The sequence below is a fragment of the Protopterus annectens genome, chromosome 1.part2 (assembly GCF_019279795.1).
Source record: "Protopterus annectens isolate FY-2018-M chromosome 1.part2, PAN1.0, whole genome shotgun sequence".
Lineage (NCBI taxonomy): Eukaryota > Metazoa > Chordata > Ceratodontiformes > Protopteridae > Protopterus > Protopterus annectens.
The window spans coordinates 1206609073-1206631079 of record NC_056727.1 but is presented as its reverse complement, the minus strand read 5'-3'; positions in this window follow the sequence as shown (position 1 = coordinate 1206631079).

The following is a 22007-nucleotide window of genomic DNA, read 5'->3' as shown; positions in this document are numbered from 1 at the left end:
ACAGAGATGGCTTCTTCTAACCCTACACTGATGGATAAAATTGGCAAATGGTTAGAATCTGAGGGGAAAATATTTGGCTCAGTCTAGTAATTTAGTCTTTAAAATTTTAAATTATCTGGTCTTCATGTGGAAATGTATTTTACAGTGTGCTTACCGTTTAGATGACTTTGCAGAATTTTTGCCTGCTAATAGAAGTGTTATATCAAGGAGCAAGCTGTTGTATTGAGAACATGTGCTTGGTTATATAACCAGAATTTTTATGAGGATTTAAAAAAATGAGATTTTGAATGCACCTTTAAATTCTGAATTTGTGTTTGGTCCTGCTGCTACACAGATTCTCAAACAATGGGAAGATAGAAGTAAATTGATGCATGGGGTATATAGAATGTTTCATACGCCCAAGTTCTCAATGAACAAGGCATCCAACTTCCAAGGGCAGAACAAACAAAAATCACAGCCTAACAAGAGTCAGGGTACACAGAGGAAATAGCAGGAGGATAATGCTTCCAAAGCAAAGAAAAGAGGTTCATTTCCCAAAAAAGATCTTTCCCCTGCTAAAGAATGACTATGTCAAGACTCAGGACATCATATCCCTTCCTACTGTCCCTTATCCCCTTTCCCCTTCACCCAGACTTTAGCTCATCCCAGCAGCCTGGCAACAAATAGTCTCAGATAAGTGAGTGTAGAGAATAATTCATTGAGGACACTCTTGGCAATGAACAGAAAATCCTCTTGTCATCAGGTACATTTTCCCTCGCACCCTCCAGACCAGATACACCTGTTCTCCTTTTACTGCTTCACAAGTTGCAAGCAGGGTTTATAGAACCAGTTCAGTTATAGAATGGGAAAGGATTTTAGACCAGAATCTTTTTCGTTCCCAAAATGGAGCTGTCATGGAGTCCAGTATTAGATTTTGAGTATTTTATGAAAGTACTCATATTCTAAGTTCCCATCCTGCAGATGGTCCTACCCCTTCTTCTGGACCACTGTTTTATAGTGACTTTACATCTGAAGGAGGCTTATTCTCAAATGCCAATTGCTCCTCACTTCTAGTTGAACCTACAAATATCCTGCCTCACAGACCCACAAAGAATTGCCTTTCTGGGGATGAACCATACCTCTTAACTGTACAGAATTTTTCAGAAAGTCCAGATTTTTGCCTGATGTGTTAGGTCCATTTTTCATAAAATTGTGGTTTTCTGGCAAATTTTTGGCAAATCATTGAAGACTAAAGTAAGAAATTAATGAAGGACATTTGAGTTTCAGACTTCATACCCTTCGGAAAATTCATGCTAATACAAAACCCGTTATTCTATCAACTTTCTAAGTTTGTAAGAGCAATATTTAAAAATTGTCCCTGTTTCTGGGCCTTTGTCCCACTTTTACTGATGGCTTTGTCCAGATTTCTTGCTATAAAACATTGAGAGGTATGGGATGGACACAAAAAAAGTGTGGCCTTTCTATTGAAGACATAGTCCTGAATGCTCAGAACATTTTCAGGGATTTCCCTCTTCAAGACGCTGCCACCACAAAAGAGTTTCTCAAAATTCTAGACTTCATGGTATCAATGACCCTCATGACACCAAGGGCCAGACTCTACATGAGAAGGATTCAATGGTACTTGTCATTCGTTCATCTCTAACACATATGACAAGAAGGCTAGGGGTTTTGTTTAGATGCTTTAATACATAGAAACACACCAGGATGGATAGCAGCATCATTAAATATGAACAAACTAGTTAACGGACAGACCTTACATACATACATGCTTACATCTCAACAGCTAACTACAAAATGGCAGTCTAGCTTGCACGTGCTCAGTATTTATAAACTTGTGCAATTTCTTGGATAGCTTCTTGAAGGTATATACACATATATTGATCTACATCCTCCCTCTTAAAAAGATTGCCCTTCATACAAAGCAATATCAGAGTTAGACATGCATTACTATATACATTGGAAACAAAAACACAATGTTCATGTCCAAGTTGCTTCATATCTACTACAGGGTTTAGAGATTCGACCATATCTCATACCATAACTGTTGGGACCAAATTTAGCAACAGGGACAGTCTGCGGTGTACAACTTGAATCAGGAACTTCTGGATTCATCATAGGAACACGAATGTCTTCTGGAACTTCCTCTGGAATTAGAACACTGGACAACTCACTTTGAGATAAAGAGTCTTTCTCACAGGCTATGTGCTGTGGTATAGCTTGGACTCCAGTCTCAAATGTTTCCAATTCCACCTAAAGATTGCTCCTTCCAATTCCACAATGTACAGTCTTGGCTCTGGACCAATACTCTTCATGACACCAATCCAATCATAACGTCTGGATGTTTGCATCCTTATCAGATCTCCTTCTTGTAATGGATTGAATAGTTTGCTGGTCTTATCGTAGTATGACTTCTGGGTTAAGTACTTCTTCATTGATCTGTTGTCCTTGACACATGGAACCAACAGTTGACTACTGACTGGTAATGTGGTTCTGGTTTGTCTCGACAGAAGTCTCTGAGCAGGTGAACCAAGATGTTTATCACAAGGAACATTTTGAGATTCAAGAGATTCGGGAAAACATCACTATTGTCTCATTTTGACTTCTCTAATAATTGCTTTGCACTTTGAACTGCACATTCTGCCAAACTATTTGATTGAGGGTACTCTGGATTACTTGTGATATGAGTAAAGTCCCATTCTTCAGCAAATCTTTTGAACTGTTGGCTTGTAAACTATGTGCCATTGTCAGAAATAACTTTGTGTGGACTACCATGAACAGTAAAATGATGCTTCATCTTAGTACTGAATGCTAGGTTAGGAAGTTGGTCAATCGAACCAATTGGATTAAGAGTCTACTAACACCAAATAATGTTGACCATTCCACTCAAAGATGTTGGTGGCTACTCTTGACCAGGGTAGTTCCGGAATCTGGTTAAGTTGAAGTGGTTCCTTCTGTTGATGTACCTTTGTACTATTACACACTGAACAAGGAGAAAGCACTCTCTCAATGTCTTGTGACACACAAGGCCAAAATACTAGTCCTCTCACCCTTCTTTTGGTAGATTCGGTTCCTGGGTGACCACGATGCAAGATAGTAATGTACTCTTGTTGCAAGGACTTTGAAACAATGACTTTCGGATATTTCATAATGATACCTTTGTTAGACAAAGTCTCATTTCTGCATGGAACATAAGGTTGCACTTCTTGAGGTACACTAAATTGCTTTGGCAGCCATCCTTGACTGATAAAGTGGTTGAGCCTTTGTAAAACAGGATCTGTGACTGTGTGATCTCTTAGCTCATCAAGACGTGTGAAAGAAAAAATTATCACTTCCATGACTTCAAAATCAAGGTTCATTCCCATGCTGTTCTGTGGTATTTCTTGGTGATCTGGATAATGTATCAGCAAGATAAAGATGTCTGCCTTTTGTGTAGATAAGATTGAAATTGTACTTTTGCAATCTCAGCATCATATGTTGCAGTTGGGCTGGAGCTGAATGCATAGGCTTTCTCAAAATAGTGACTAGTCGGTGGTGGTCTGTTTCAATCTGGATAGGTCTACCATAAACATAATCACAGAACTTCAGACATGCAAACACAATTGCCAAAAACTCTTTCTCGATCTGGGCATATTGCATCTTAGTTTGGGTAAGGGTTCTTGATGCACAGGCAACAGGTTGATCCTCTTCTAGAATGACTGCACCAAAACCAAATTTTGAAGCATCACAGGAAAGTGTAACTGGTTTGTGAACAGCATAGTATCTGAGAGATGGTGGACTAGCAATTCTGTTTCAGGACATCAAATACTTTTTGGTGTTGCTCTAACCAAGACCAGGATACATCTTTATGTGTCAGCTCTCTGAGTGGCACTGAAAGTTGTCTCAAATCTGGAATAAACGTGCCTAGGTAGTTGACCATGCCAAGAAAACGTTGCAAGAATTGAACATTGTTTGGAGCTGTCTTCTCAAGAATGGCTGTTTGTTTTGAAGGGTCTGGTCATAGGCCTGAACTGGTAAATTTATTTATTTATTTATTTATTTATTTATTTATTTATTTATTACATTTGTTAACCAGGTAGTGTCCAACTGGGCCAGGGGCCCGTTTTCAGCAGAGACCCGGGGAGAAAAGCTCCACAGTAGTACAAAACAACAATACAAGCAATAATACAATACAGGCAATAGTACAATACAAGCAATAGTACAATGCAAGTACTGGGGGTATTTTATATACTAAAACAAATTAAGATAATAGAGGATAGAAATTATGATGAGAAAAGTAATAGAAGTGTGTAAATAATTATCCCGGAGAGTGGCAAGAGCACAGCCAATGACTAGTAAGGTGTTTCTTAAGGAGTGATTTGAATTGATTGTGGATAGGGTTTTTTGCTATTGTCTCTGGAAGAGTGTTCCAGAGTTTGGCTATTTTGTGTGAATAGAGGGAGTCACCATGATAGTTGTGGGACCTGGAAACCTTTAGCAAAAGTTTGTTAGAAGATCTGAGGGATCTAAGATTAGTACTAGGTTGGACTAAGTAGGAGATAGCAGGACAGTCGCTGGGATGATATATTATTTTGTGGGCTAAGGTTAGTTGATTAAGTGATAAAAAGTTGGGGAGCTCTAGCCAGTTTAATTGTTATAGAGCTGAACAGTGGTGAGATTTTTGTGGATGTTTAGTGGCATATTTAGCAATCTTATTGTAACATGATTCTAGGTTGTTGAGGTCAGATTTTCAAAGGTTAGTGAATATGAGAGAGCCATAGAGCAGGGTGGATAGAAGGTGTGTGCAAGCAGTGGCTAGCCGGGCATTGAGAGTTAGGTACGGTTTGGCCCTGTATAGGGTGCCTAGTTTGATATGGACTTTTTTAATAGTTTGAGCAATATGTATATCAAATTTAAGTTTATCATTTATGGTTACACCTAAACGTTTAGTGTGGTTTGTGGGGACTGTCTTAGTTCCATTTGCAGAGAAGATCGAGAGAGGGGGCTGGGAAGGTTTGGGTATTTTGTTACTGAAAACTATACTTTTGGTTTTGTTGGGATTTAAAATGAGTTGGTGTTGAGAGAGGTATGTTTCAATGTCCTGAAGAGATGATTGCATTTTTAGTTGGAGTTCCTTTGTTGAGGAGGCAGAGCAGATGAGTGTAGCATCATTGGCATACTTTACTATGGGGGCTAGTTGAGTTGCTGAACTAAGGTTGTTTGTGAATATGATAAAGAGAAGAGGACCGAGTGTAGAACCTTGGGTTACACCCATGGAGATGGGGAGTAGGGGAGAAAGAGAGTTTTCCCATTTTGTAGCCTGTTGTCAATTGGAAAGATCGCTGTGGAACCAAGTTAGTGATGATGGACTGAGGCCATAGGAAGACAGTTTATTAAGTAGTAGCTGGTGAGATGGTGTCAAAGCCTTTGGACATATCAAGAAAGATGGAAGAAACAAGGTGGCCTTCATTCATGAGATGATGGATAGTGCTAGTGAAGGTTAGGAGGGCAGTGCTGGTACTATGTTTAGGTCTAAAGCTGTGTTGAGAACTGGAAAGGAGGTTATTGTTAAGGAAGTAGCTAATGAGCTGATTGTGGATGCATTTTTCTAAGATTTTTGTAAGGGGGGAGGATGGCTATGGGATGATAGTTTGTTAGTTCTTTGGAGGGTCCACCTTTGTGGAGGGGTATAATGTGAAATATCTTCCATAGAAGTGGAACATATTGTTGTTTAATAGAGCGATTAATCAAGATCGAAATGGGGTAGGCAATTGAAGGAGCAGCAAGTTTTAGAAATTCATTAGGGAGTTTATCTGCAGCTATGCAGCATGGTTTAAGTTTGGATAACAGAGTCTTTATATAATTAGTTTGTATGGGTGTGAAGACGAAAGGGTTGTGATTATCTGGGGCAAGGGTGGGGACATAAAGTGGCTGGCTTGGTTGGTTGTGTAGTAGGGAGGTGATGGTGTTGATGAAGTGGGAGTTGAATTGAGTTGAAATAAGGTCTAGGTTGCTTGAGGTGACTGGGGAAGGGGTTGAGGTTTGACCAGGGTTGAGCAGCTGGTTGATGGATTGCCAGAATTTTTTGGGGTTATTTTGGTGTTTCTGTTGACAGGTTAGGAAGTGTGTTTGTTCGTCTTTATTGATCTGTTTCTTTGTTAAGTTTCTTAGTTGTTGATAACATAAGAGGTAAATTTTGTCTTTGCATGTATTGTAAGCTGACCAGGCTTTATTTCTATGTTTCATTAGTATTTTGGTGTCTTTGGTTATCCACAGGAGGGGCTTAGTTTTACTGAGAACTTTTCTGGTAGGGGGCTAGATTATTAGGAATTGTAAGGAAGGCTTTGTCCAAGAACTGAACAGCAGCATCTACCTGTAGGTGTTTAAGTGGGGTTCAGTTACATTGTTGGAGTAGGAGGTTAAAAGTAGTGGGGGAGAAGTTTTTCTTGGTAATGATGTATTTATAAAAGATGTTGCCTTGGTATGCATGCATTTCCTGTAAAGAAAGGTTGGAGAGTGGTCGCTGAGGGAGTCAGGTAAGACACCGGCTAGGTAACTTAGGTTAGGTTTGTTAGTTAAGATCCAATCTAATGTTGACTGCTAAATGACCAACATAAATAACTTCTTGTAGCCTGAATTTGCATTTGGAAGAAGAAGAAGAAGAAAAAGCCTGAATTTGCATTTGTGTGGGTTTAGCTTCAGATTCACTTGATGTGCCCTTTCTATAACTTTTCTGAAGTTTCTGTCATGTTCAACTGCATCACGACTTCCTATTAGTATGTTGTCTACTATAATATCACAAAGATACCCAGAAAAAATTAGCTCCATTGCACTCTGAAAAACTTCACTTGCAGAATTCATCCCAAATGGCATTCTCAAGAATCTTTACCTGCGAAATGGAGTACTGAAAGTAGTGAGAAATTATTATTTTTTGTCAAGCTGAATTTGTCAAAATGAACTCTTTGCATCTAGAACAGAAACAATACTGGCATTTGGCATCAAGGCTGAGACTTCTTCAACTCTGCACATTGGATGATGAGTTCTTTTTAGTGCTCTGTTTAAGTCTTATGGATCAATACAAATTCTGATGTCATCTGAGCTTTTCTTATGAACTACCACCATGAAAAATACCCATTCAGTTGGAGTTTCAACTGGACAAATCACACCTTGTCCCACCATTTTATCTAACTCGGCTTTGACTTTGTCCTGCATGGCTATTGGAACTTTATGTGCTGGCCTGATAATTGAACTGACCTCTGGGTCTAACTTCATGGAGTGCACAACTGGAAACGTGCCTAGTTTGTCTTAGAAAAGATCGGCATAGGTAGAAAAATGTACTGGGCAAAATTAGAGTAGTGGTCTTTTAAGCTGACATGGTGAACTTCCTTACTCAATGAAAGCAGTCCCATTTTCAAACTGTCTCTGAGTCCTAATAATGACTAAACTTGCCTCTTGACCACATAGAATAATAAGTCGTAGCATCGCCCAGAAGAATAACATGAAAGCACTACTGAGCCTTTGGTTTGAATTTCTTCATCTCCATAAGCAACAAGCTTTACACACCTTGCTAGGTCAAGCCTTTCACCTTTACACACTCTAGCAAATGTTTCTGCTGACATAACATTGTACTTGGAACCTGTGTCAACTTTGAGCTCTCTGGGCTTGCCATTTATCCGAACGGTACAAAATACTTCATTCTTTGCCCTTAAATCCATTGCATTGACTGTTTCATGAAGCACTGACACAACATCCACATAAAGACTAGAATTGCCACTATCTAACTGATCAACTAGTTTCTTAAAATGTTCCCTTTTAATAAAAGAATGTGGGCCTTTTGATTTACAAAAGCTTTTCAAATTATTCTATTTACTACATTTGTGGCATTGTTGACCAAAAGCTAAACATTGCTCCCTTTTAGCTTCATGACTTCCACAAAAATTATGACAGTTGGCAATGAAACTAAGTTGGGGCCCATGCTTTGAGTTTACTGACTCATTCTTATACTTCACTGAGACTATGCGAACTCTGGAATATGCTGGAAAGTTCTGGGGTTTACCAGTGAGTGCTGCAGAGATTACAGTTGCTGCCATGTGCTTGGGCCTGTTTCTCTTAAGCAAGTGCTACCTACTATTAACATGAGCTATATCACTGTGCCTTCTAGAGCTATTCTCATTTGTAAGCATATTTGTGTGCTTTTCTGTGAGCTCGTATATCTGAAAAATCTCAATGGCCTTATTCAAAGTTAAATCACTGTAGCGAAGCAAAATCTTTCTCACAGCATCATCTTTAATACCACACACAAGTCTGTCTTTTATCAATTCATCCCTTAAGTCACCAAATCTGCATATTTTAGCTTTATTTCTCAGGTCAGTTATATATGCCACAAAAGTTTCACCAGGCTTTTGATCCCTTATGTAAAATAAGTGCCTTTCTATTGTAACATTTGTCTGGGGGTTACACGTTTCTCTAAATTTCTGTTTTAAGCACTCTGTGTCCTCCCTTGACTCAGCCGGTACAACAATATGGTGGTTTTCCCTCTCTCCTGCATAAACAGCAGGTGCATACACAAATGAACATTCTCTTTCTATGGCTTCTGACCCAGTTAAATTAAGCAGAATAAATGTCTTTGTACAGTCATCTTTATCAGAAAATGCAGTCTGTATGAAAATATCGTACTCTTACTCAAACACTCTCCAGTTCTCAACAATATTATTGTCAAACACAAGTGCACTGGCTTTTCGAAATCCATCTGCCATGCCCAGAAATTATACACAAACACACTGAAAATATGTAATTTTGCATGAACAAACTGTGCTGTGAGCTTGTAGCAACATTCAAATGCACAATAAACTCTTAAAAATACAGCACTTTGTGAAATATGTTCTGTAATAGCTGTATTCTGTAAAATATGCCTTGTAATGGCTTTACTCTGCGAAATATGCCCTGTAATGGCTGTACTTTCTGAAATAGCTTCACTGTAACACTGCACAAACATGCAAACACTTTGTACAATTCTGATAACTCGAATATCTTTGCTTAATACAAAAAATAGATGCTTTGCGAAAATGCGGTTGTTTCCCATTATTTTACTCATTTTATGCAATTTGGACTTTATTTCAAACATTTTCCGTAGTAATTCAAATATTTTTATCAATGTTGTACATATCTATTTGTGCGAATATTATTTAGAATGTTCTGTATGCCTCATTTCATATTATGTGAAAAAGAAATAGTGCTGAGCAAGTTTTTTAATATTTGAAATTCATTTCTGACCTATTTTGCAAAGTTTGCACATTTTAGCGATGATTCACTCCTTTATATTAGCTGTGCATCTCTTGGTCTTGCTTCTGGATCCCGTTCTGACACCATGTCGTTTGTTCGTCTCTAATACATATGACAAGAAAGCTGGGGTTTTCTTTTAGATGCTTTAATACATAGAAACACATCAGGATGGAGAGCAGCATCATTAAATATGAACAAACTAGTTAATAGACAGACCTTACATACATACATGCTTACATCTCAACAGCTAACTACAAAATGGCAGTCTAGCTTGCACATGTTCAGTATTTATACACTTGTGCAATCCCTTGGATAGCTTCTTAAAGGTATATGTACACATATTGATCTACAGTAATTGGAACCAGCACTTGCTTCCCTCAGGGTTCCAGGTACCAGTGCTGGATTTTGCAAATTGAAAGTGGTGGAGGGATCAGCTGTCTCTCAACCCAGACCTACCTTTCTCCCTCCAAACCCCAGTTCAGTCAGTGCAGAATGACTTATCAGATTTTGCATGAGGAGCAGTGTACAGTGAAGCTCACGTGCAAGGTGAATGGGGTCTTTCAGATGCTACAAAGCACATAAACATCAAAGAAATGTTAGCAGTTGTTCAGACCTTAAATGTTCTTCACCACATATGGTCTCCAGGTCCCCTTTTATTGTTCACAGACATAAGGTACCTGAACAAACAAGGGGATACAAGGTCAGACCCTCTTTTTCAGTTGTCAATGATGGCCTGGGTGCTAGCGTTATAGCATTCTCTGATGTTTCAGGTCTCATACATCCCATCAGATAAAAATATAGTGGCAAAAAGTCTAAGCAGATCCTGCACAGAGCCTACCATTTTGAAACTTGGCAAGGAGTTCTACCTGGAATTGGTCCAGATGTGGAGAACATTTCAAATAGATATGTTCACATCCTTTCAAAACAGACAGTTGGAAAAATTCTGTCCGATACATACTTGCAGCCTTGCATGGAGGACAGAAGCATTCTCATTCCCTTGGACAGGAATGTTCCTTTATGCATTTCCACCTTTTCCACTGATTCCCAAAGTACTTCTGAAGATTGAGAAAGAATTATCAAAGATCACTGTGGTGACCCCTTTCTAATGGACTTGACCAAGGGCAATTAAGATAAGCTTCTTGATACCCTGGAGCTGCTCACACAGTATCAGGGGTGACTGGTGCACCCCTCATCACAGCAATTGCTACTGACAGCCTGGATGATTTCTTCTTGATACCTTTTAGGCACTTGTTTCATGAAGATGTGCAGCAGGTACTGAAGGAGGCAAGAAAACCTGCAACTAAATATTTCTAGTTTTGAAATATTTGTGTGAGCTGTTCAGTATTGGTTTATCTTCGGTATCTATTATGGTGCATCTTGCATCCATCACAACTGGTCTGCCCACAGATCCTCCTCTTTCATCTCCTTCTGTGGTCAAACAGTTTGTAAAAAAAAGTGTTGCACTTGACATCCCTCAAAAGCCAATTTGTCCTCCTTGGGATCTCAAGTTTGTTTTTGAAAAATTGACCGTGTCTCCTTTTGAGCCTGCCTTTCAGGCTGATTTGAGGTTCATCACTTGGAAAACTGTTTTGCTTATTGCTCTGACATCAACAAGGTGAGTCTCTGAGCTGCTACCTCTCATGATGGGTCAACTTTATCTGCCTTTACAAGAGGACAGGGTTAATTTATGCACTAATGTTTCTTTTTTACCAAAAGTTGTTTCTGAATTTATTCTGAATCAAGCTATCTATCTCCCAATTTATTTTTTAAAACCTAAAAACAAGGGAGATAAGATTCTGCATATCTTACATGTGCAAATGCATCTCCGGTAATACTTTGAAAGAACTAAGCCCCCAGGAAAGCTGAATAGCTGTTTATTTCCTATTCTGGGAATAAGAAAGGTCAACCTGTCTCTAAGTAAATGATTTTTCATTGGTTGTCTGCTATTGTTTTTTTTTGTTTGTTTTTTTGTTTTTTTGTTTTTTTTTGTTACTCACACCATGGTAATTTCTTCAATTTCAAGGTTAAGGCACATTCTACCAGAGCCTTGTCCTCTTTGATGGCATTTTGTTAACTAATGGACTCTAGAAGCATTTTACAGACAGCAATTTGTTCCCCTGTTCATACCTTTGCAAAGCACTATAAGATGGAATCTTTCTCAGGTTCTAGAACAGGCTTTACGAGGACGACTCTCCAGGGGCACCTAGATCCTTATCCTTATCCTTCCTCCTTCCACATAGGCGTAAGCTTTGGGAATCTACCCATATCCCACTGATGCAGTGGAAATGATGAATATTGTACAGTTGTATAAGTCCTACTTAACTATAACAACAGAAGTTGCAATTTCACACTGCCTCAGTGTCAACACCCAATCACCACCCCCCCTTATTTCATATTTGAGGTTTTTCAAGTCTGTCTGAGGTGGATGATAACATAAATTAAACCATCAGATTACATTTTGGTTTTTAAATATACATTGTCTTTTTAATGATTGTTAGATACACAAATTAGCAAGATCCTGAGTTAGTATCATTGGTTGGATTAAATCATGTGATTACATGACACTGTTTTTAAACTCTAGATGTTATGTGATCCTATCTCGCCTACATTCTGACTGATGGGTTCGGAGCCGATCCCTCGGCTCCGACTCGGCACGCTTATGCCAAAGAGCGAAGTCTCTTATTGGCTGAGCTTACTATATCCCAGGATGCACCACTACCAGTCCCCCAGATCTCGTTTGCCGCTTCCCTGCGAAGACGTGGTCTCGAGCTGGCTGGGCTGAGTAGTTTTTATTAACTAACTTTTCTGTCAGTTTTTTGCTGTTTTTTGGTCACAAAAGCTGTTTTAACGGCTATCGCTCTTTGTGTACGTTTGGATTGTGTAAACTGTTGTGTGTGATTGGGTTGAGTTTGTTTTCGGCCCCTCCATCCAGGGCCTTCCCGGACTGTCAACCTTTTAAAACTTTACAGGGTCTCAAGTAAATCTATAGTTGTTTAGAGTTCCCTGTCATTTACAGGAAGTGTTTGCGTTAAGCTATAACTGTAAGCTTAGGTTTATCATCAGTAAATCTATAGTTGTTTACTTTCCTGTCAAAGTTACTAGAATTGTTTAACATCATGTCTCAAACCCCTAGGCCTTCGGGTTTTAAAAAATGTTAAATGTGGTTTCAAAATGTCTATCACAGGCGATCATTCGCTCTGTGTATATTGTCTAGGGGCAAAGCACTTGCAGGAGTCATGCAGCGTATGTCACGCTTTTCCTCAAGGGTCCTCCAGGAGAGGAAAAATAAATTGATTCTTAAGGGTTAATTAAACCTTCCTTTGAAGAAGCCTTGGCATCCTCTCCTGCTCCGGCCAAAGAAAAGGGCTTCGGTTCCGACCAGTCCGTCGGATCCGACTGCCAAGAGACTTAGGCAGGCCTCTCCTTGACTCCAAAGACTTGGAGCCGAGGTCGAACGGTCTGCCTCGATGCCACCAGTATCGACTCCTCTGGCTTCGGAGCCGATGGCTGGGGCATCGAGGCGGGTCACCTTCGCCGGCTCCGCTGCTCTCGGAGCCGACAAGGGTCCGCTCAGACACTTCCTCCTCGGCGCCAAGTCTACCTCGGCACCGATGGAATCTGGTGTGAGTATTCCCTCGGCGCCGATACTCATCGAGTCGCCTCGGAGCCGGTCCCCTAGCCCTTTGGGGCCGATGGAGAGGCCTTCGAACCCGTTCTGTTTCCTCTCGGTCTTGAGAATGTCAGATTCTGATATAGACAGGGTGCTCCAAAGACTGTTCCAGTCCCCAGTCTTCCAAAAATTTGTTTCGGTTCCGACCCAGTTGGCTTCGGAGCCGATGACCTTGGCCCACCCCATTGCCATTCCTCCTCCGACTGCTTGGCTCCGTCGGAGCAGGTGCTGTTGGAGCCGGTGGACATCTCAGGGCCGGCCCCGACCCTTACTCCAACGCCGGCCTTCGGGTCCGAGTTTGGTACGCGGACTTCTTCGGCTGGACCCGGGGTGATGTTTGGGACCTATGCTTCGGTTCCGAGCCTCCCTCGGTGCTTCGCTGTGGGACTTCCGTCGGCTATCACGGCTCGGAGACCGGACACTCCCAGGATTCTGGGGTCCGGCTTTCAGGGCCATGAGGAGTGCCTTGGCCAAGTCCTTCGCCATCTCTCCGGCTTTACCGGCACCTTCCTGGGCGTGGAGACTGGGTCTTTGGCAGTTCCCCTGTCCGTAGCCAGCGGAGCCCGAGGCCTGAGGTTACCCCAGTGGGGTTCCCTCCTCCTGAGGGTTCTTGAGTTGTCTTCAGAGGAACCCCAAGGAAGAGATCGTGCAAGAGGAAGCACGTGGACTCCCCGAGTCTATTACATCGGACACTGATATGGATGATGCAGAGGGGTCCCAAGTCGTCCTCGGATGATGTCTCATTTGCAGACATCTTAGAGATCCTCAAACAACGAGGCGGTTGGATATCCAAACCCCTCTGCGGACGAGTCAGTGCTCCTCAAGGCCTTTGGAGCTCAGCCCTCCGCCTCCTGGGTGTCTCCGCCCTTGACGAGCTTCTGGATTTAGTTTGTCGGCGTGGGAACATCCAGATACCGTGGAACCAGTCCCTTCTCGTCCAAATAAATTTTTATCTGCCCCCCCCCGAGAAGGAGTTCCTTACTAAAGGCGTGGCTGTAGATGCCATGGTGGTGGCATCTGCTACACAACAGGACGTGGCAGAGGCTTCAACGTCCGTCCATCCTCCTAATAAGGAGTCTAGGAGTATGGACCCCTGACTTCAGCGGCCTTTACCTTAAGGTCTCTGAATTATTTGGCACATTTTACCAGGCTTCAGAGGGATCTGGTCAAGGAGTTGTCAGATTCCCTCTCGGGTAACCTACCTGAGCAGCTAGCCCAGTCGGTTAGCTCTCAGTTGGCTATCCTTACGTCAATTTCTAACTCGTCCATGAGGCTCATTTCCTATGCGGCCGAAGGGGCGGGTAGAGCGGCAGGCACAGGCGTGGCTCACGTAGACAAGCCTGGCTCCGCTTGTGTCAGTTCGGAAGCCTTCAAGTCTTCCTGACGCTCCCTTTGATGGGTCCTCATTGTTTGGACCCAAGGTGAAAGACACCCTTACCTGCTGTGAGCAAGAGGGAAAAACTTTATCTGCCGTAGGTGCCGTTATTCCACTCCCTTTCGGCCTTACCCCAAGGCTAAAGGAGGGGGAAAATGTGGTTCCAAATCTCGCAAGTTTTTCTCCCAACAGCAGGAAGATTCCTCGTCCAGAGGCAGAGGGCGGGGAAATTTTTCAGGGAGACGCCGTCCCAGAGGCGGCAGAGGGCCCCGCAATTCTGGAGACCGCGAGTCCTTTCGTGGCTCTTCAGCCTCCCACACGTCATGAGGGATTGCCCGGCTGTGCTGCTCGGAGCCAGTCGGGTGTCGTTGCCAAGCACCTAAAAGCCTGGGAGTCAATCACTCAGGACAGATGGGTGCTTCGGATCATTGCCGGAGGTTACACCATCCCATTCACATACTCACCCCCACCGTCCAAGAGAATCCCGGACCCACCACCCAGTCAAAGGGAAATAGCAGCAGAAGCTTTAAAGCTGCTAGAAAAGGAGTCATCCAACCGGTCCCCACAGACCAGATCGGATCAGGAAATTACTCCAGGTTCTTTTAGTGCCAAAAAGACAGGGGACCTGAGGCCAATATTGGATCTCAGCAGACTGAACCAATCCGTACGAAATCCAAATTCGAATGGTCACGTTACAATCCATTCTCCCATTATTGGAGAAGGATGTTTGGATGTGCTCCATAGACCTCAAGGACGCCTATTATCACATACCGATACATCAGGCGTCCAGAAGGTATCTGCGCTTCAGCCTGGGAGTCAGTCATTACCAATTTTGCGCTCTGCCCTTTGGTCTCACCACAGCCCCCAGGGTGTTCACCAAGTGTTTGGCAGTAGTGACGGCTCACCTGAGAAGTCTTGGATTCCAAGTGTTTCCCTATCTCGACGACTGGCTCCTGACTGCCACCACCAGGCATCTACTAATGGACAACCTCAAAGCCACCATCTCCTGGGTGTTTCCCTGGGGATTACATTCAATTGGTCAAAGTCTGTCTTGCTGCCCTCTCAGCATAAAGTTTATAGGAGCAGAGATAGACTCAAGATTGATGCGTCTTTCTTCCTGCCGAAAGGATCCGAACTTTACAGGGCCAAGTTCAAGCTCTGATCTCGAGATCCAAAGCCCCAGCCAGGATGGTTCTACAGGTTTTAGGCTCAATGTCTGCCACGGTTCTTTTAGTTCCTCTAGCAAGATTACACATGAGGATTCTTCAGTGGCTCTTGTCAACTCAATGGTCCTTTCAGGATCTTCCCTCAATCATCACATCATGATTACGGAAATATGCAAAAGGGACCTTCGCTGGTGGCTTCAGACATCCAACTTGGATCAAGGAAAACCCTTTGTTCTCCCTCCAGTGGTTACCCTGACGACAGATGCCTCCCAGATAGGGTGGGGGGCATTGTCTGGGCAGGCTAGTTCAGGGCTCCTGGCTTCCAGAGAAGCTCTCCTCCACATCAACGTGTTGGAGATGAGGGCTGTACTTCTATCCCTACAGGCCTTACACAAGTTTCTTCCTCAGGGCATCATCGCCATCCACACAGACAACATGTCGGTGGTCTGGTATCTGAACAAACAAGGAGGGACCAGATCATACCCCCTTTGCAGAGAGGCCATGAGAGTGTGGGAATGGGCTGTAGCTACCAACCGCTTCTTGGTAGCGACCCACATCCCGGAAAGTCAAATGTATTGGCGGACAAATTAAGCAGGCCAATTCTCTCTCCTCACGAGTGCTCTCTAAACCGCACAGTAGCAGGCTAGGTTGTCAAGAGGTGGGGACCGTGCTGCGACCTATTTGCAACTCCACAAAACACCAAGTGCCAAAGGTTCTTCTCCTTGATCCCACATCAGGAAGTACCAGCCATGGATGCTCTAGCACAACCTTGGCCAACAGGGCTACTTTATGCCTTTCCTCCAATTCCACTTCTTCCCAAAGTTATTCACAAAGCTTCTCAACTGGGGTCTTCAATGATTCTGATTGCCCCATACTGGCCTCGTCAGATATGGTTTCCTTACCTGAAGAAGCATGCAGTGGGCGATCCGTGGACCTTAGACCTGATTCCGGACTTGCTAATCCATCAGTCGGGACATTGGCATCAGTCCCTTCAATCTTTGAAATTGACAGCTTGGCTCCTCCACTTCCGACCTTAGTTAGAAGGCACACACTAGACCCGGAAGTTGTTCACATTTTATCGTCCCACAAACCCACCACTAACAAATTGTACCTCAGTAAGTGGAAGAGGTTTGCTATCTGGGCTCAACTCAAGGGCTTAGACCCTATCACTGCTCCTGTCCCAGAGGTTTTGAAATTCTTAACATCCCTGTTTAATCAGGGATCTTCTGTCTCAACTATTAAAGTCCAACTAGCGGCTATCTCTAAATTCCACGAATCCACGGATCCTCCTTTGATGAGCAGCAGACTATGCAAAACGTTCATTAAAGGTGCAGTCTATTAAGACCACCAGTTTTCATCCTGCACCTCCGTGGGATCTTGATTTGGTGCTTCGCATTAACATCTCCCCTTCGAACCGGCTGCTACATGCGAGTTAAAATATCTGTCTTGGAAAACGGCATTCTTAGTGGCTATTACTTCTGCAAGAAGAGTTTCAGAGCTTCAAGCCCTGTCTATTAAGCCACCGTGCTTGATTTTCCACAAGGATAGAGTATCACTTAGGCCTAATCCATCCTTTGTCCCAAAGGTCTGTTCTAGTTTCTGTCTTCAACAATCTCTAGAGCTACCAGTTTTCTTTCCAAAATTCTCCAATGAAGCAGAATACACTCTCCATAAATTGGATGTTCACAGGCAATTACGCTTCTATTTAGACAGGACTCAGCAACTTCGTAAGTCAGACCAGTTGTTTGTGTCCTTCTCAGATAATAAATTGGGCCAAACCATCACAAAAGCTACTATCTCAAAATGGATCAGAGATTGCATAACTCAGGCCTATTCTTCTTCGAATAAGCAACTTACAACATCTATCAAAGCTCATTCTACCAGAGCTATGGCTACTTCTATAGCCTTTCATTCCAAGCTCGCTATATCGGAAATTTGTGCTGCTACTTGGTCCAACCCACACTTTCATTTCCCACTACAAATTGGATGTGGCATCTAAAGGACGAGCATCATTTGGTTCCACGGTACTCAGGAGTGTTTTCCAGTGAGCCACCCAGGATTCAGGTGCTAGGGACGCTGTCCCATCAGTCAGAATGTAGGCGAGATAGGATCACATAACATCTTTTAGTTATGTACTCACCATAACTTCAGATGTTTGGGATCCATCTCGCCTACATTCCTAATACCCACCCTCCTTCCCCCTGCCTTGCAGATCAGAAGAGATTGAACGGTTTTGAGTTCAACTGTTTTATCTTGTTTCATCTGACGATGTTATATAAGCAGGGTATGCGTGTGTGCATGTATGCGGACAAACTAGATCTGGGGGACTGGTAGTGGTGCATCCTGGGATATAGTAAGCTCAGCCAATAAGAGACTTCGCTCTTTGGCATAAGCGTGAGTCGGAGCGAGGATCGGCTCCGAACCCATCAGTCAGAATGTAGGCGAGATGGATCCCAAGCATCTGAAGTTATGGTGAGTACATAACTAAAAGTTTGTGCATGTTTTTTAACTCTGATGAAGTTCTAGTTAAATAAAAGAACAAAAGTGCTCAGTTAGTAAAAACCTGTGTTGGAGACAGTTTCCTTACTGGCTATTGTGGAATTATTTTAGCATCCTCCTTATTTTGTAAACAGTTTGATGGAATCAAACCTTGTGTTGTTGGCTGGCTTTGGTTATTTGTCTTGGTGTTTTATGGCTGTGAATTGGTTGGTTTCAGGCAATTCTTGTTTAGATCCTTCCTGGTTTGCCCTACTTAGCACTAAAAGCCTGAATAACTGACTGTTTGTAACAAGGTTAGGCTTCCCCGGATGGGAGGGGATTAGCCAATCCACTATCACAGAGAGTCAGAGGAGGGAATTCTGAGCTCTGGAAAGCTTCCAGTGTAGGTGGTAGTAAAGGCACAGAACCCATATGCCACTGAGGCAGTATGAAATTTGAATATCTACTGTTACAGGTAAATAGGACTTACACAACTGTACTTTCCTCAGGTGCCCACTTTGACTAGACATGCACTAACATGTTACAAAAGGCCTCCAGCAACTATTAACATTTGTCTGGCTTTCTAGTATAAGTAGAATAAATCCTAGTCAGATACACTGCAAATGTCCAATATTAGATCATTGTTCATAGGTTCATAGGTAAGTATTAGGCAATTGGTCTGCAGAACTTTTCAAACCTAGCAAAAAAAAAAAACTTATTCAACATTTCCCTCTAGATTTATGGAGGAAAAGACAAGCTAAACCAGGACAGAATTTGAGACCGCTCATCCAGTTATCTAGGTTTACATTGAAGATGGCAAGGATTCTACTCTGCCTGGCATGAGGTGAGTGATATCCGTCATGCCAATGTGTCTTATTTATCTGCTGATGTAGGCTTAGTTCCTTTAACCGAGTATATGATGTGCTATTAGCTCTGTGACAGAATAGGAATTCAAACAGGCCTAGACATAGATCTCCACAGAGGAGTCTGTAAGAGACTGAGTAGATTGAAAGGGCTGCCAGTCTCTCTTGATAACTAAGAATTTTGATATCACTGATCTTTTTAGTTATGAATGTCTGAAGTCTCTCAGGCTGCGTGATATGTTTAGATAAATACATGCCAAAAGGTGTGTTATGTTCAATAATGGGTCTGATAAGATATGAGTACAGGGAAATTAAGACTTCTTTGGATCTAGCAAAGATGTATTTGGAAATTAGATGGACCAGATAAAAGTTTTTCCAAATTACTGCTTAGACATGATGATGATTAATGAATTATTAACAAGAGTACCCAGATCTCGTACAACAGTGGCTGATTGGAGGGGCACATTTCCTATACAATAAGTGAAACTGTTTTTTTTTTCCATTTAATTTGAGGCCATTGTCCATACATCAGCTATTAAAATGGCCTAAGCCATGTTGGAGCTACTGTGAGTTAGTTGAAGATTGAATAACAATATACAATTTACAGTCATCTGCAAAAGTAGTTAACCATAGGCCAGAAATGCTGGCCTGAATGTCTGAGAAATATATGTCAAATAGGAGAGGGCTCAAAACTGAGCCCTGTAGTACATCACTGTTAACTGTTTAGCTTTAAGAAGTGGCATCTGGTACTTCTGTCATCAGACAACCAGTTAGCTATGCATTGCACACTATATGGATTTACATTCAGATTTACAAGTCTATCAATAATGATTGCATGGGGAATAGTGTCAAAGGCCCTGGCCAGACTTAGATGTGCTGTATGTACTGCATAACCCATTATCCATTGCTTCAGTTACTTTTTCAAGGAAATTAATGAGGTTAAAGAGGCAGGACCTTCTTTTATAAAGCCAAATTGATGATGGTCCAGGGTTGAGAAATTTTTAACATTGAGATTAATGAAGTGTGAGATAATGCACTCCACAGATATACATATGAGGCTAGTGAGACTAGTAGGTCTATAGTTACCAGGTTCTATGATTGGGCCACCAGTTGCAATAGCCTACGTTATTTGGGTTATATCCTGATAAGGATATGACCAACCAGCCATCTTACCAAAGTTAAAGGGGATTGTCTATGTACACTTAACTGCCAGGAACATGAGCACAGCTCCATATAAAACAATGAGAGTACTAAAAGCTTCAGAGCTTCCTCGCTGCCAAAGTGCACTCCTTTCACAGGCTTTGTGGAACTGCCAGTCTGTCAGCTAATGATCCTTCTAGGCTGGGCAGATGAGTCAGTTTCTTTAGAAAACCTTTCACTATTTTATTTTTCTGAGGAAAACTCGTGTTTTTTTCCCTGTGGAACTAATATTGTTTATGCTATGAGACTTATTTTGTTTGGACTATCATTCTGTACCAGGGGTGCTTTAGGGGACTGTCATGTTTTTTTTTAACTCAAAACCAACGTTTTATTTGTCACTGAGTTTACTGACTCTTACAGGCTCTGCTAACTGTCTTTGAGGCTTCCTTTGCAGCTGCACCTGTAGAGCAGTCACTACTCTCCTTGGTTCTTCCTTCCCCTGACCACAAGAAGATTAAAATTGTCAGGGAGTCTTTGGGTATTATGCCTCAGATGCAGATGGGTGACTGCTGTGGCTGGATTTGGTTCTTCAAGCTGCTCATCATTTCCCCTTGTCACTGTTGTAGCACCTCCAGCCACTAAGGACTAGGGGATAAGCATATCCTCTATGGCTGTAGGGTTGCTCTCTGTAGATGAGAAAGAACCACTATTGTTGGCCTCAGGGATGGGAATTAAGAAGGTCTGCTGCATAGGTGGGAAAGGGAGCCTGAGCCCTGGCATAGTGTGCCTACTTTGGATCTGTTTTTTCCAGGGAGTTTCCCAGGAAAAGAAAAGAAAAGGCAAAAAACTTGGCTTTTTCTTTCAATACAATGGACAGAGAATATTTGCTGTGATTTGCTAGGTAGTTAATTGCTTTTTTTTCCTTTACTTCCTCTTCAGAAAAGAAAGGAAAGAAAAAGAGTGCCTTTTTATTCTGATATTCAGTCAGAAGAGCAGGGATTAGAGGGAGAATGTTGTACTTCAGGATTTATTTAACTACCTGAAGATTCTGACTCTTAGGAAAGTGTTGCTTCATACTTCCCTCCAGAAGACCTTTCTTTTTCTGAAACTTTTTCTATAAAGAAAGAGGTGTTTCAGCGGGATCAGAATGAAACTCCTATTTCCATATATATGCATTATGATTTCTTAAAGCAGAATGTTTCTCAATTTGCAGCTTTCCCTCCTGATTTATCTATTTTAAAGAATGTTTTGGTGACAACTTCTAGTTTACCCAGCAGTCAGCATCCTGCCCCTGGAAGTCCTAAGGGTTATATAGGGTACCGCAGACTCACAAATGTTTGTTTTCTAACCCACAAAGCAGTAATTTCCCTATCCAAAGCTGTTTCTGCTAGACAAATTAAAATGCTAATCTCATTACCCCTGACTAGTATGGGAAAGCTTTTGACAAAATTGGGAAGAAAGTTTATTCTTCTACCCCTTTTAACATTTGGAATTGCATCATCTGGAAAGAGGGAGGGACTCCCATTGCCAAGTGTACCCTTGGTGAATGGCTTTCAGAACCCATTTGTATCATATGTTAAAGTTTTTAGTTCTGCTGTTTGTGAACATGAAAACATTACCTGTTAAATTTCCCTCTTATTTGGTGAAAATTTCTTTGAATGCCTCTTTTGTATCTGCTTCTCATGTAATTAAATATGCCTTAAAGTGGTTTTATGATGCTCTGGAAACGGTCTCTATGGCTGCTGTCTCTAGGTTATTCATGAGAAGATTTGCTTAGTTACATTTAGAAAACCTTCTTGAAGATGTTAAAACTGTACAAGGAATTTCTGTTTGGCCCCTAAGGTGCTTAAGAGGAAAGTTGATTCATTTCCTTTTTTAGGGCGAATAAAAATGTTCCTTTTTTCAAAAAGCAATTCAAGCAGCAAGGCACCAACAAACAGAATTTTAAAATGCAATGGCAAGAAGGCTCAAAAAAAAAAAAGAAAGACAAGAAAGTGAAAGCATCTCAAAGTCAAGAACTACTCAGGACCATCCAAAAAGTCAGACTGACTATTTGC